Source organism: Oncorhynchus clarkii, chromosome 18, assembly GCF_045791955.1.
Source record: "Oncorhynchus clarkii lewisi isolate Uvic-CL-2024 chromosome 18, UVic_Ocla_1.0, whole genome shotgun sequence".
Lineage (NCBI taxonomy): Eukaryota > Metazoa > Chordata > Actinopteri > Salmoniformes > Salmonidae > Oncorhynchus > Oncorhynchus clarkii.
This window is the reverse complement of record NC_092164.1, coordinates 17,977,358-17,992,841: the sequence shown is the minus strand read 5'-3', so window position 1 is coordinate 17,992,841 and position 15,484 is coordinate 17,977,358.

Genomic DNA, 15,484 nt, shown 5'->3' with positions numbered 1-15,484 from the left:
TGATTGTGAAAGGCATCTGAAAGGAACCAGACAACTGTTTTGGTGTGACAGCAGTTTTCAGTGATTGTGAAAGGCATCTGAAAGGAACCAGACAACTGTTTTGGTGTGACAGCAGTTTTCAGTGATTGTGAAAGGCATCTGAAAGGAACCAGACAACTGTTTTGGTGTGACAGCAGTTTTCAGTGATTGTGAAAGGCATCTGAAAGGAACCAGACAACTGTTTTGGTGTGACAGCAGTTTTCAGTGATTGTGAAAGGCATCTGAAAGGAACCAGACAACTGTTTTGGTGTGACAGCAGTTTTCAGTGATTGTGAAAGGCATCTGAAAGGAACCAGACAACTGTTGCGTGACATATTTTTGAAGTTGCTGACGTTGAGTATTATATTACCGTCAATATATGGTCTGTTGGGGGGAAAGTGTCCTCTATTACACTGATGTTTTTAAGCATTTTACACTCTATGTATGCCTTCAGTAAGTATTCACACCCTTTGACTTATTCCACATTTTGTTGTGTTACAGCCTGAATTTGAAGTTGATAAATCAATCTACACACAACACCATAATGACAAAGTAAAATCATGTTTTTAGACATTTTTGCTAATTTCTTGAAAATCAAATACAGAAATATCAAATTTACATAAGTATTCACACCCGTTAGTAAATACATTGTCGAATCAAATTAGGCAGCGATTACAGCTAAGTCTTTCTGGGTTAAAAGGTCGCTAAAAACTTTCCACACCTGGATTGTGCAACATTTGCCCAATATTCTTGTCAAAGTCTGTGAAATTGGTTGTTGATCATTGCTAGACAATCATTTTCAGGTCTTGCTGTAGATTTTCAAGTAGATTTAAGTCAAAACTGTACCTCGGCCTCTCAGGAACATTCACTGTCTTATTGGTAAGCTACTCCAGTGTAGATTTGGCCTTGTGTTTTAGGTTATTGTCCTGCTGAAAGGTGAATTCATATCTCAGTGACTGGTGGAAAGCAGACTGAACCCGGTTTTACTCTAGGATTTTGACTGTGCTTACCTCCATTCCATGTATTATTTTATGCTGAAAAACTCTCCAGTCCTTAACGATTACAAGCAAGCCCATAACATGATGCAGCCACCACTATGCTTGAAAATATGAAGAGTGGTATTCAGTAATGTGTGGTCTTGGATTACATTTTTAAAAATCTTTTTATTTAACCTTTTTTTAAACTAGGCAAGCCAGTTAAGAACAAATTCTTATTTAGAATCACGGGCCTACTCCAGCCAAACCCAGACGACGCTGGGCCAATTGTGCGCCGCCCTATGGGGCTCCCAATCACGGCCGGATGTGATACAGCCTGGATTTGAATAAGTTACTGTAGTGACACCTCTTGCACTGAGATGCAGTGCCTTAGATTGCCGCTCCACACGGGAGCCACTCGGGATTTGCCCCAAACATAACACTTTGTATTCAGGACAAAAAGTGAATTGCTCTGACACATTTTTTGCAGCATTACTTTACTGCCGTGTTGCAAACAGGATACATGTTTTGGAATATTTCTATTCTGTACAGGCTTCCTTCTTTTCCCTCTGTCATTTAGGTTAGTATTGTGGAGTAACTATAATGTTGTTGATCCATCCTCAGTTTTCTATTTTCACAGCCATTAAACTCTGTAACTGTTTTAAAGTTACCATTGGCCTCATTGTGAAATCCCTTCGAGGTTTCCATTCAAAGTGTAATTAATAACTTCACCATCCTCAAAGGGATATTCAATGTCTGTTTAGTTTTTTTTACCCATCTACTAATAGGTGCCCTTCTTTTCGAGGCATTGGAACACTTCCCTGGTCTTTGTGGTAGAATTTGTGTTTGGAATTCACTGCTCGACTGAGGGACCTTACAGATAATTCTATGTGTGGCGTGCAGAGATGAGGTAGTCATTCCAAAATCACGATAAACACTATATTTGCATGGAGAGTGAGTCCATGCAACTTATTATGCAACTTGTTAAGCACATTTCTACTCCGGAACTTATTTAGGCCTGGCATAACAAAAGGTTTTAACACTTATTGAGTCAAGACATTTTGGCTTTTAATTTCTGATTCATTTGGGGGGTATGAATACTTTCTGAAGGCACTGTATGTGTGTGTGTATGACAGTACATATTAGTATACTGTATATAATTAATATTCTCATGTCTTTATTTAAAGCATTATCTGTCCCCTGCACTGTGTTGGATGTTTTTTACTTCAGAACTTTCAGTTGTGAACCAAAACATTGCAAGTCATAAGCAACATTCTTAATCTGAGGAATGACGTTGAGGTTGTTGGTCTTACAATCAATATTGCTGCAGCAAATCAATATCAGTTCATTTAGATAATCCCCCCCCCCCCCCCCCCCCCCACACACACACACACACCTGTTTATGTTGATTTGCTAGTACCTATCTGCATTGGGAGCCCCTGGGCAGCTCTTTTGGTGTGAGTGATTGGTTCCTATCTGCCGTGCCTGGAGGTATAGTGTGGTGCCTAGGCCTCCTGCCAGGCCAAGTCCAGAGAAGAGAGATGATAAGCGGGGAGAAATGGAAGCTCTACCCCCCCCCTAGGCTGGATGAATGAGAGCCTTAGGCTTTCACTGATGTACCAGCCAAAATTAGTTTATGTTGCTTGGATCCGACGAGATTTAACACCTTCACACACATCCACACTTGCACACAGACAAGACAAAAATGTGTGTGTGTCTGTGCGTCACTAAGCAGAACCTCATCTAAGCAGTGTGGCTTCCTCAATTAACAAGGTTGCTGATCATCATTAATGACACATGGACACATGCACAAACACACCACACTCATCAAAATTCAGTGCTGATCCAATCTATTTCAGTGCTTTTCCAGAAAACCTGAAAGATGAGCTTCCCTCCCTCCCTCCTCCTGTGATCCAGGCTGTATCACATCCAGCCGTGACTGGGAGTCCCATAGGGCGGTGCACAATTGGCCCAGCGCTGTCCAGGTTTGGCCAGGATAGGCCATCATTCTAAATAAGAATTTGTTCTTAACTGACTTGAATAGTTAAATAAAGGTTACAGACTTTTAAAAATCCTGTCTACATATTGATGTGTTTCCTCTACTTATGTTTCTGATTAATGTGTCTGTCTGTCTGTCTGTCTGTCTGTCTGTCTGTCTGTCTGTCTGTCTGTCTGTGTGTGTGTATGTCTGTGTGTGTATGTCTGTCTGTGTGTGTGTGTGTGTGTCTGTCTGTGTGTGTGTGTGTGTGTATCTGTGTGTGTGTGTCTGAAGAGTTGCAAATGAACATTGCCATAAATGTCAATGTCATTGTGTTGCCATGTCTCTCTTTCTCTCTTTCTTCCTTTCTTTCTTACTGTGCGTACGTATGTAACACCATGTGATCTTTCAATGTAAACCGTTATTTTTACACATACCCACTCACCCACACACACACACAGCATTGTAATGTGCTGGGTGGAAATATGTCTTTGTCTGAGAAAACATTCCTACTGATTAGTGGAGAGTGTGACTGCTGTGTGTGTGTGTGTGTGTGTGTGTGTGTGTGTGTGTGTGTGTGTGTGTGTGTGTGTTAGAAATGTGTATGTGTGTGGGTGCAATGTATGTGACAGCAAGTGAAATTAGCATGCCCCTTTCTCACATAGATAACACAACGATGTTGCTTTGCATGCAAGAGTGGAGGCTGTGTTGTGGTTCATGGGTATACTACCAGCGCAGTCTTAAATACAAAGATATGCTAGTTGGCGGACATCAAACACAGATCTGTGCCCTGTGAATCTTTTTTTCTCCCTCTCACTCTTTTTCTTTTTCCCTCTCACTTCCACTACCTCTTCTCTCCATCCTCACCACCAATCAAAGGAAAATTATACTGATTTGACCAAACATGAAACTAACAGGTGCTCAATCTCTCTCTGCTGTCTAAAGTGCAGAGGTGAGGGGTCGAGAGAGTGAGATAAAAAGGGGGAGAGAGAGGGGAGGGAGAGAGAGAGGGGGCAGGGAGGGAGAGAGATAAGGGGAGGGAGAAAGAGAGCAAGAGAAAGAGGGGGGTGAGAGGAAGGGGGTTTGAGGGAGAGTGAGGGGGGAGAGAGGGAGAGTGAGATAGGGGGGGAGGGAAGGAGAGAGAGATCGGGAGAGAGAGATAGGGAGCTAACAGGCTCTCTCTCCATGTCATATTACCTAGTCAGTAAATTAGATGTTAGATAAGGCAACAGAGAGGAGTTTTGAAGTTGATAAAACAGACTTTACACTTTGAAGAGGAACAGATCAGAAAACAACATTAGAGAAGGAGAGAGCGAGGAGGCTTTGTGGAACAAAGGGGGGCCTTTCACTTTCACTCCCACTCATCCCTTCATCTCTATCCCTCCCTCATCCATCATCCCTTGTTCCTGCTCTCTTCCTATCAAACCGGTCTGTCATTCTGTCACTCTGTCTAATATCATACAGCCTCAGAGCAGAGTATGACTTACCTTCCACAGGAGGGCAATCAGTATGTGTGTGTGTGCGTGCAAGCGTACAAGCCTGTGTGTGTGTGTGTGTGTGTGTGATAAATACACCACTGTTCTTTGACTGGCTTTTGTCTCTTTTTATCTTTCCAGTCTCTTGTTAGATCTCTCATTTTGCCCTCCTGTTTACCCACGTACCCCCATGATGAGGTAGTTGTTCTGCTAAAGGACTCGGTGCAGGGTAACTCTGTGGAAATAATACACTCCTCCAAAAATACCACTCACACACACCTGCACGGAACAATACACACTTATAAAACTACCACACAAAACACACACCTGTATGGAACAATAATACACACCTTGATTAGTTGAAATGCAGAAATACACACCATGGAACAATGAACAAAGCACACAATGGTGCAGATAGGGATCTGCAACACACAGAAATACACAACATGGAGACCAGTATGTGTGTGTTTATATTGGTAAGTAAGGGTGTGTGATCCTAAAGACCAAGCACAATGGCAGAATCAGTGTTTATCAACGTAAGAGCAGAGCCTCTGAGAATGGTAATTTCACCCTTGAGCTAGTTGACTCGTGTTTGTGTGTGTGAGAAAGAGTAAAAGCGTTGACTCAAGACCCACGTTTCTTTGAACAAGAAGTCTTCATAAAGGATCGCCTGGAGCGATGGTTAACACACACACACACACACACACACACACACACACACACACACACACACACACACACCAACTATCCTCTTACTTTCTTTCACTCTGTTCCTTTCTGTGCCTTCTATTTTGTTCTCTGCCTTTCTCTGTCAGTGTCCTCACCAGGTTGTAACTTCCTAGTTACCATGGTTAAGCTTTCCCATCTATTTGTATATATACATAGAGCGCCCTCTCTCTTTCTTTTTCTCTCTCTCTCTCTCTCTCTCTCTCTCTCTCAGGGGAATACATTCTCACTCGCTGTGAAGATATTAGCAATGATCTGCTTGTGAGGAGCAGGCTGGAGATAAAACCATCTACTCTGTGTATGATTACATTATAGTTCTGTTCCTCAAATAAGGCTATAGCCCTGTGTGTGTGTGTGTGTGTGTGTGTGTGTGTGTGTGTTTAAGCCTTGTGGGGAAACTAACCCTTCAGTTAATGTATTTTGGCACTAGTGGAAATATTACACTTCTGTAATATTGTTAGATAATTTATGCGTAGAGTATTGTTTTTATGAGAATGTGATGGAGCTCTTATATCTGGTAATAACTGAGACCAGTGTGTGTGCGTGTGCGTGTGTGTGTGTGTGCGTATACGTATGTGTGTGTGTATACGTGTGTGTATATGTGTGTGTGTGTGCGGTATCTCCAAAACTCTCCTCTCTCGTTCCATAGAAAATCAGTAACAAACAAATAAACTCAGAGAGAGATGGAGTGAGGGAGAGAGAGATGGAGTGAGGGAGAGAGAGATGGAGAGAGTTGGAGTGAGGGAGAGAGATGGGGTGAGGGAGAGAGAGATGGAGTGAGGGAGAGAGAGATGGAGTGAGGGAGAGAGAGATGGAGTGAGGGAGAGAGAGATGGAGTGAGGGAGAGAGAGATGGAGTGAGGGAGAGAGAGATGGAGTTAGGGAGAGAGATGGAGTGAGGTAGAGAGAGATGGAGTGAGGGAGAGAGAGATGGAGTGAGGGAGAGAGAGATGGAGTGAGGCAGAGAGAGATGGAGTGAGGGGGAGAGAGATGGAGTGAGGGAGAGAGAGATGGAGTGAGGGAGAGAGAGATGGAGTGAGGGAGAGTGAGATGGAGTGTGAGAGAGAGATGGAGTGAGGGGGAGAGAGATGGAGTGAGGGAGAGAAAGATGGACCATCTCAGGAGGTTCCGGTCCGTGGGCCGTCTCAGGCGCACTGGAGACCAGGCATGCTGACCCGTCCTGGAAGGATGCCCACTTTCGCACGGCAAGTGCGGGGAGCTGGCACAGGACGTACTGGGCTGTGGATGCGCACTGGAGACAGTGCGTATCACCGCAAAACATGGTGTCTGACCGGTCACACGCTCCCCACGTTGAGTACGGGGAGTTGGCACAGGCCGTACTGGGCTGGGAAGGCGTACTGGAGACCGGGTGCGTATAGCCGGCATCACTTGTACCGGAACTTTAACACACTTCTCAGGATGAGTACGGAGATCTGACTCAGGTGGCTTTAAATCGATAACACGCTCCTTAGGACAAATGTCGTGCATCCTCTACCAATTCAATAACTCTCTCATTTTTCTCTCCTCCACATTCTCCCTCAACTCACTGACAGTCTCTGGTTCATTCCCCTCAACTTTCGCCGCCCACTCCTCGCTCAATCTGTCCCAATATTCCTCCTCGGTCTCTGACTCACCCCTCAGCGTCGCCGACCACTCCGTGTGCCAACGTGAGGCTGCTTCTTGGTCTTGCGTCGTGGCCGCGAACCCTGACGTTGTCGCTGTTCTCCATTATCTCCTTCCGTCTGCTGTGACTCCTGCCAAGGAAGGATCTCCTGTCCTTCCATTATTTCCTCCCAGGTCCAACTTATTTTCCCCATTGTAGCACGCTGCTTGGTCCTGGTGTGATGGGATATTCTGTCACGATGTTCGTAATAATGATGGTCGGACCAAGGCGCAGCGTGCTTTGAGTTCCACATACTTTTAATGAATAAAGTGAAACTTAAGCAAATACAAAACAAATAAAGAATAAACAAACCGTGACGACAATGCAGTGCGAACAGGCAACTAAACATAAACAATATCCCATAACCCACAGGTGGAAAAAAATGCTACTTAAGTATGATCCCCAATTAGAAACAACGATTACCAGCTGCCTCTAATTGGGAATCATACACAATCACAAACATAGAAAATCAAACCTAGAACTCTGTCACGTTCGTTATAATAAGTGGACCAAAGCGCAGCGTGATCTTGGTTCCACATCTTTTTATTTCTAAGTGAAACTCGCAGCAAATCCAAAACAATATATCTCAAAACGAAACATGAAGCTAACAATAGTGCTAACAGGCAACCATCCATAGACAAGATCCCACAAAGCACAAAGGGGAAATGGCTGCCTAAATATTATCCCCAATCAGAGACAACGATAAACAGCTGCCTCTGATTGGGAACCATATCAGGCCAACATAGATGTATAAATCACCTAGATAACCCACCCTAGTCACACCCCGACCTAAACAACATAGAGAATAAAAAGCTCTCTATGGTCAGGGCGTGACAAACCCCACATAGAAATAATAAACTAGACTAAACCCTAGTCACGCCCTGACCTACTCTACCATAGAAAATAAAGGATTTCTATGGTCAGGGCATGACAGAGAACAAGTGAGAAGAGCAGAAATGGTAACTAATTGTAACACTAATTTGGGGTTAAAACTACTCTGGTCATGGTGTTATTTTTGGAATTAAAATGACACTAAATGGAGTAAATATCCTCTCAGAGTTTAACTTCAATTGTCATTTTTGTTGTTGTTTTTAATCAACGTGCTTGCCATTTTACACCTTTCTGTGTTGTTTTGATTTGATTTGAACATTTCTCTTTCCGTTTACTTCCTTTGTATTTTAAGGGTGTAAAGCATTACTTGAATATTTCTTAATGTGTCACATTATGGTAATTTGCAATGTGATATCCAATCTCTGTTGGAAGCCAGCATGCAGGAGGATATCCTGCGCTTTTACATCACTCACAACTTGCATTTAAAATACCTGTCAGAATACCATGTAAACTGGAACACCTATCTCACTAACTGTTGCTATAAATCCAACCACATACAGATTGGATATGTTTATAAAAATGTTTCTTATCTTTGTTTAGCATAAGATCAAAAACAATCAATGTACAAGCAAAAACACTGAAAAATCTACCTGTTGCAGAGCATCCTGGAAAATATGAGAATGAGGCCCATCCCACATCTGTGCATAACTACACACAGTAGATTTAACTCCCTGTCGCCGGTTACTCTTAATGGAGTTAAAAGTACTCCGTCCTAATGAACTCCAGTTAGCAACACTAACTCCAGGGAGCGTATCACTTTCCTGAGGGTTAACTCCCAGTAGAGTCAATGTAACCCTCATTTTTTGACACTGTGATTTCAACTACCCTTAATTAACTGTGCAGTTTGGAAATGGACTTGTTATACTTCACACGTTGTCTACTTCTCCAGTGGACTGGAGAGAGAGAAGGAAAATGGGGAAAGAGAGAAAGCAAGGGAGAGAGGAGGAGAGCTGGTAAGAGATACATCATCTGGTTGTTTTTATATCTGTAACTTCCCCTGTCTACACCTATTAGCCCTACGCTTGTACACACACACACACACACACACACACACACACACACACACACACACACACACACACACACACACACACACACACACACACACACACACACACACACACACACACACACACACACACACACACACACACACACACATCCAATCATTTCCACCCTATGCTTGTCTGGTTCCACACAGCTATTGTCTATTCCGCAAACACACTGTCCTTATCTTGCCGTTCTCATGCACTCAGCACATTGTTGACCCGCACACCCCCACCCAGCCAATAGTCCTGTTTACACAACGGATCACACACACAAACACACAGACACACATTGCTAACAAAGCAGATTTTCCAAACCAACATACCCTCCAGTCTGTGCAGACCCAAGGTTTGTTATCATTAGTGATGGAGGGAATGACAGAGGGCAGGAGAGAGAGGCGTATCCAATCCCAAACCAACCCCTTGTCCCTAACCCCTAGCCCCTATTACTCCCTCTGATATGATTAGATAGGTGTTAGCAAAGATTCCCCTTAGAGCAGGGCTCTCCAACCCTGTTCCTGGAGAGCAACCATCCTGTAAGTTTTCACTCCAACCCTAATCTAGCACACCTGATTCGAATAATTAGCTGGTTGATAAGCTGAATCAGGTTAGTTACAACTGGGGTTGGAGCGAAAACCCACAAGGGTAGCTCTCCAGGAACATGGTTGGATAACCTTGTCTTAGAGGACAAGGTGGAGCCTTATCTAGGTGAGACACTAAAACAGCATCTCCTGCTGGCCAGGAGGGGTAGGTCTACTGAATGCTGGCCAGGAGGGGTAGGACTACTGAATGCTGTCCAGGAGGGGTAGGACTACTGAATGCTGTCCAGGAGGGGTAGGACTCCTGAATGCTGTCCAGGAGGGGTAGGCCTACTGAATGCTGTCCATGAGGGGTAGGACTACTGAATGTTGGCCAGGAGGGGTAGGACTACTGAATGCTGTCCAGGAGGGGTAGGACTACTGAATGCTGTCCAGGAGGGGTAGGACTACTGAATGCTGTCCAGGAGGGGTAGGCCTACTGAATGCTGTCCAGGAGGGGTAGGACTACTGAATGTTGGCCAGGAGGGGTAGGACTACTGAATGTTGGCCAGGAGAGGTAGGCCTACTGAATGCTGTCCAGGAGGGGTAGGACTACTGAATGCTGTCCAGGAGGGGTAGGACTACTGAATGCTGGCCCATGGACTAACTCAGTGTTTTCCAACTCCAGTCCTTCAGAACCCCCAACAGTACACATTTTTGTTGTAGCTCTGGACAAACACCCCTCATTCAACCCATCGAGGTCTTGATGATTAGTTGACAAGTTGAATCAGGTGTGCTCATCTAGGGTTACAAAACAAATGTATACTGTTGGGGGTACTAGATGACTATTGTTGGGAAACACTGGACTAACTAAGAGGCCAACATCACATGGTCATAGAGTTGGAGTCACTAGGTCCTAGGAATGTCCAGTGGTCCCTGACTTTACACATGGTGGCCCTCAAGTATTTCTCCTCTGCTTAACAATACAATATCCAATCATTGTTTCACAGCATGCTCCTTACTCAGTTAGTCATGAACACCAGGGGAAATATCTACTTGGAAATGCTTTAAGGCAAAAATTGGCCTTAATTGCATATTAAGTGGCGTTGTTCAATTAAATATGATTAAGGTACAATGTGTTGATTTAAGCACCAATTACTGACCTCGATTATGAGCTGTGGGTATATGCTAATTATATGCTAATTGTATTAATAATAGATTATACCTTGTAATTTATGCGCAGGTTGAGTAGCCAGCGTCACACCGTGCAGGTCAAGAGCAATAAGCTTAGTATTTTTACGGAAGAGATGGTGGGAAGGGAGAGATTGAAGGCAAGAGAGTGTAAGTTGTATAATTGAATAAGTTGAAGGTTATCCGTAAGATAAATAACTGACATTTTATATGGTCAAAATAACCAGAGATATGACTACTCTTCATCACTCATCAAAGACTAATCTATGTGCCTAGTAGGGCAGAAAACAAGAGACAGGAACACAAGGAGAGCAAGAAGGGGGGGAGGGAGGGAGGTTTATTTCATCCTTGTAGAAAGACAAAGGAGTCAATGTAAGGACGTTTTAGAGGCCGTCTTTCACCGTCTCTTTGCGAAGGAGTAGTGTGTGTGTGTGGGGGGGAGGGGGGGTGTAACGTTTCACGTCTGAAAGCTTTAGTGGGACTAGATTGCCTCTTCCTCGTCCCCTGCCTCACAAGGGTGAAGTCAAACATCTAATTCCTCATCAGATTACACACACGCGCGCACACACACACGCTGGCCCTAGTATTGTCTCTGCTCATCTCCCGTAATTAATCCTTCAGCATTGATCCGGGGGATGGTTTGTAAGGTAACCTGATTCCCCGCCACAGTGGTTTAACGTTTTTAACCGTGTGTGTGTATGTGTGTGATGAACATCTACTGAGCTCTTCAGCAGATACCACTGCTGTGGTTGAGCCCAGAGGTGAGTGTGGTTTGACCATGAAAACCAAGGCTGCTCAGCTCTGGTCTGAGTCTCTGTGTACGCCGTTGTGTGTATGCACGTGTGTTTGTGTGTGCGTGCATGTGTGTGTGAGTTACCGTTAAGGTATCTGATATAGAAACATTTACACAGCATACGGGAAGTAGAGTAAGAACAGTCTAGATTTCAGACCCTTTTTACTTCAGACACTATCCAGTCTATATAACATGGTGTAATGGAACCTAACAGATAAACTATTATCAGTCTCCTCTCGCTCTCTCTGTCTCTGCCTCTCTCTCTTTCTGTCTGTCTGTCTCTCTCTCTCTCTCTCTCTCTGTTTTGTGCATTATTAGATGTGTTATAAATGTTCATAGCAGTTTATAGCTCCTTATGCATTACATGCAACCATTCATAGTGCATTCTGCACACTGACTGGAAAGTCATAGAAAGTTCAACCGCCATACCATAATAAAGTCTGTATCAAAGTTTGACTGGGGAAACGAAGCACACTTGAGAGACTTTTTAATGAAGGCTATTTCTTCTTCCCAATGTGTCTGAAGTCCTGAGAGCTCTGGAGAGTTTTAGAATAATTAGACTTTCTGTGACTTTTTCTGCTCAGGCAAATCTTAAGACCCCTCAAATGGACCCCTCAAATGGACCCCTCATCACACAATCGACCAATTAGCTTAATTTCACCCTTATCTTCATACAGCCAAGTATTCCCCTCTCATCTCGTTGAAGATCACTATGTCTGAGGGATGGTGCCCCTCCCCCTTCCTTTGTTTCTCTCTCTTTCTGATGTCACTTGATAATAATGTTGTTTGATACAGTTTCTCTTTGAAGTGTGTGTGTGTGAGTGAGTGAGTTTGTTTCTCTTTGATGACAGGCCCAAAAGTTCCATAAAGAGGTCCGTTGTGGGGTTGGTTCTTTGACGTCGCTGTAATGAGGTCTGGACCTTGGAGCCTGGAGGTCTACGGGTCAAGTGGCAGTTTTTTGCCCCCAGGGCAGTGAGCCCAGCCGGGCATGGAAGGTCTGGGAACCCCCCTCTCTCTATGGAGAAGAACAGGCTAGTGCTTTAAGGGCTGAGAGACTGCATGGAGACCACAGAGAAGTGATAAGATTGGGTTATAAGAGTAATATGTAGGACTGAGTGTGGGAATGAAAGATTGAAAGGAAGGAGGATTAAGAAACCCTGGTCTGTGAGGCAGAGAAATGAGGTATTCAGAGGTTTCATTAAAATACATTCTAATCAGATGATTGGGACATACACTGCGTGTACAAAATATTGAGAACACCTGCTCTTTCCATGACCTAGACTGAGCAGGTGAAAGCTATGATCCCTTATTGATGTCACGTGTTAAATCCACTGCAATCAGTGTAGAGGAAGGGGAGGAGACAGGTTAAAGATGGATTGAGACATGGATTGTGTATGTGTGCCATTCAGAGGGTGAATGGGCAAAAACAAAAGATTGAAGTGCCTTTGAACGGGGTACGGTAGTAGGTGCCAGGCGCAGCGGTTTGTGTCAAGAACTGCAGCGCTGCTGAACTTCATCTGGAGCACTTGGGGTGTTTGAAGATGAGAAGAGAGCAGTTTGGTTATTAACTTGTCACTCTTGTCTGGTTTTGCTGTTGCTATCCTGCTATCTGTTGTACTTCTCGCCACCATTCTATTCTATACAGAAATCTTCAGTCAATTCCTCTCTTTCTTTCTTTCTTTCTTTCTTTCCCTCTCTCTCTCTCTTTCTTCAGTCTCACGCATTCATCCCGTAATCTGTGCTGTCATGTGCTGGTCTTGTCAAAAGGAAGTCATTGTGTGCTGATTTCTGAAGCTGTTTTCTGTTTCAAACGTGGTATTTGGAGTCTGTGACAAAGGGGGGAAAAAAATCTGTTTTGGAGCAGTTCCCAAAACACTGGTTTTAATGATGAAAATGGACCAAAAGAGCCTTGCATCTCTTTAACCCTGGCTGAACGACTGTAGATATGATTTAGAATGAGTTGGCTGTTCATTGCAGAAGGGAATAAAACATTAAACAAAACAATAAATAAAGTCGAATTGACAGAATACAATTGTAAATATAAAGGAGGGCAGTTTGATGTTTCGGTCTTTATCTAAAGCATTCTTGCATGCATGCGTCACCACAAACTATTTCTCCTCTATTTCCCCTCTTTCCTCGACCTCTCTCTCTCCTTCATCTTCCTCCAACATATATCTCTCCTTCCTATCCTCTGTCTCTCTTTCTCTTTCTCGCCTCCCCATTAATCTTCTTATCCTCTCCTGTTTTCTGCTCACGTCCTTTCTTCTCTACCTCTCCTCTACCTTTTCTCCTCTCTTTCTCCTCTCTCTCTCTCAGTCAACTCTCCTCCCCACGCGGGCAGCAGAAACACTGCAAATCACCAAGATCTCTTCCTAATCCCTCTCCTTTTGTCCTCCCTCCTCCATCACCACTCCCCCTTCTCCCCCTCTCTCCATCCCCCCCTCCCTCCCTCTTTCGCTCTCACCTCATCCATCTCTCTCCCTTCCCATCACTTTCTCTCCCCAATCCCTCTCTCGTGCTCCATTTCTCCATGCATTCTCTGTGTCTGATCATGTTTGTGTGTGTGTACTGAACCTGCGCTCTACAGTGGCCATAAGATGCAGTATGTGAGGATCTTCCACAGAACAGTGGAATGGCCGTACTATCAGAGTAGGTTTGCCATGGCAACAGCAGAATTCCAGGACAGCCTGCATGACAGAAGGCACAAACAGAAGCTAAGCCCTGCAAAGTGACAGAGTGTGTGTGTGTGTGTGTGTGTGTGTGTGTGTGTGTGTGTGTGTGTGTGTGTGTGTGTGTGCGTGTGTGTGTGTGTGTGTGTGTGTGTGTGTGTGTGTGTGTGTGTGTGTGTGTGTGTGTGTGTGTGTGTGTGTGTGTGTGTGTGTGAAAAACAGAAGTGCAGCCCTGCGAAGTGACAACATCACAGAGGATGATGACGCCTACATGAATCCAGCCAAACTGCTCCCATCTCACCACCAGGGGCTCAGTCTGATTGAAAAGAACAAGTGAGGTGGTGTAACGGTTGAACATTTTATCATGTATGAAAACAGTTGTGATAAAGGCCTGAAATGCAAGCGACAGGCACACACACTCCCTCCATGTAGGATCACACATAGACCCTTGTTTTAATCAGCACACACACTCCCTCCAAGTAGGATCACACATAGACCCTTGTTTTAATCAGCACACACACTCCCTCCAAGTAGGATCACACATAGACAGACCCTTGTTTTAATCAGCACACACACTCCCTCCATGTAGGATCACACATAGACCCTTGTTTTAATCAGCACACACACTCCCTCCATGTAGGGTCACACATAGACCGTTGTTTTAATCAGCACACACACTCCCTCCATGTAGGATCACACATAGACCCTTGTTTTAATCAGCACACACACTCCCTCCATGTAGGATCACACATAGACCCTTGTTTTAATCAGCACACACACTCCCTCCATGTAGGGTCACACATAGACCCTTGTTTTAATCAGCACACACACTCCCTCCATGTAGGGTCACACATAGACCCTTGTTTTAATCAGCACACACACTCCCTCCATGTAGGGTCACACATAGACCCTTGTTTTAATCAGCACACACACTCCCTCCATGTAGGGTCACACATAGACCCTTGTTTTAATCAGCACACACACTCCCTCCATGTAGGGTCACACATAGACCCTTGTTTTAATCAGCACACACACTCCCTCCATGTAGGATCACACATAGACCCTTGTTTTAATCAGCACACAGTTTGGTCCCATGCGTCTTATTATTAACCACCCACTTCATATATGTGTGTGTGTGTGTGTGTGTGTGTGTGTGTGTGTGTGTGTGTGTGTGTGTGTGTGTGTGTGTGTGTGTGTGTGTGTGTGTGTGTGTGTGTGTGTGTGTGTGTGTGTATGTGTGTGTGTGAGCCACGTGTAGGCCAGACTACCTCCCATGCATCTTTAGTATGGTCTTATTATTAACCACCCACTTCATATATGTGTGTGTGTGTGTGTGTGTGTGTGTGTGTGTGTGTGTGTGTGTGTGTGTGTGTGTGTGTGTGTGTGTGTGTGTGTGTGTATGTGTGTGTGTGAGCCACGTGTAGGCCAGACTACCTCCCATGCATCTTTAGTATGGTCTTATTATTAACCACCCACTTCATATATGTGTGTGTGTGTGTGTGTGTGTGTGTGTGTGTGTGTGTGTGTGTGTGTGTGTGTGTGT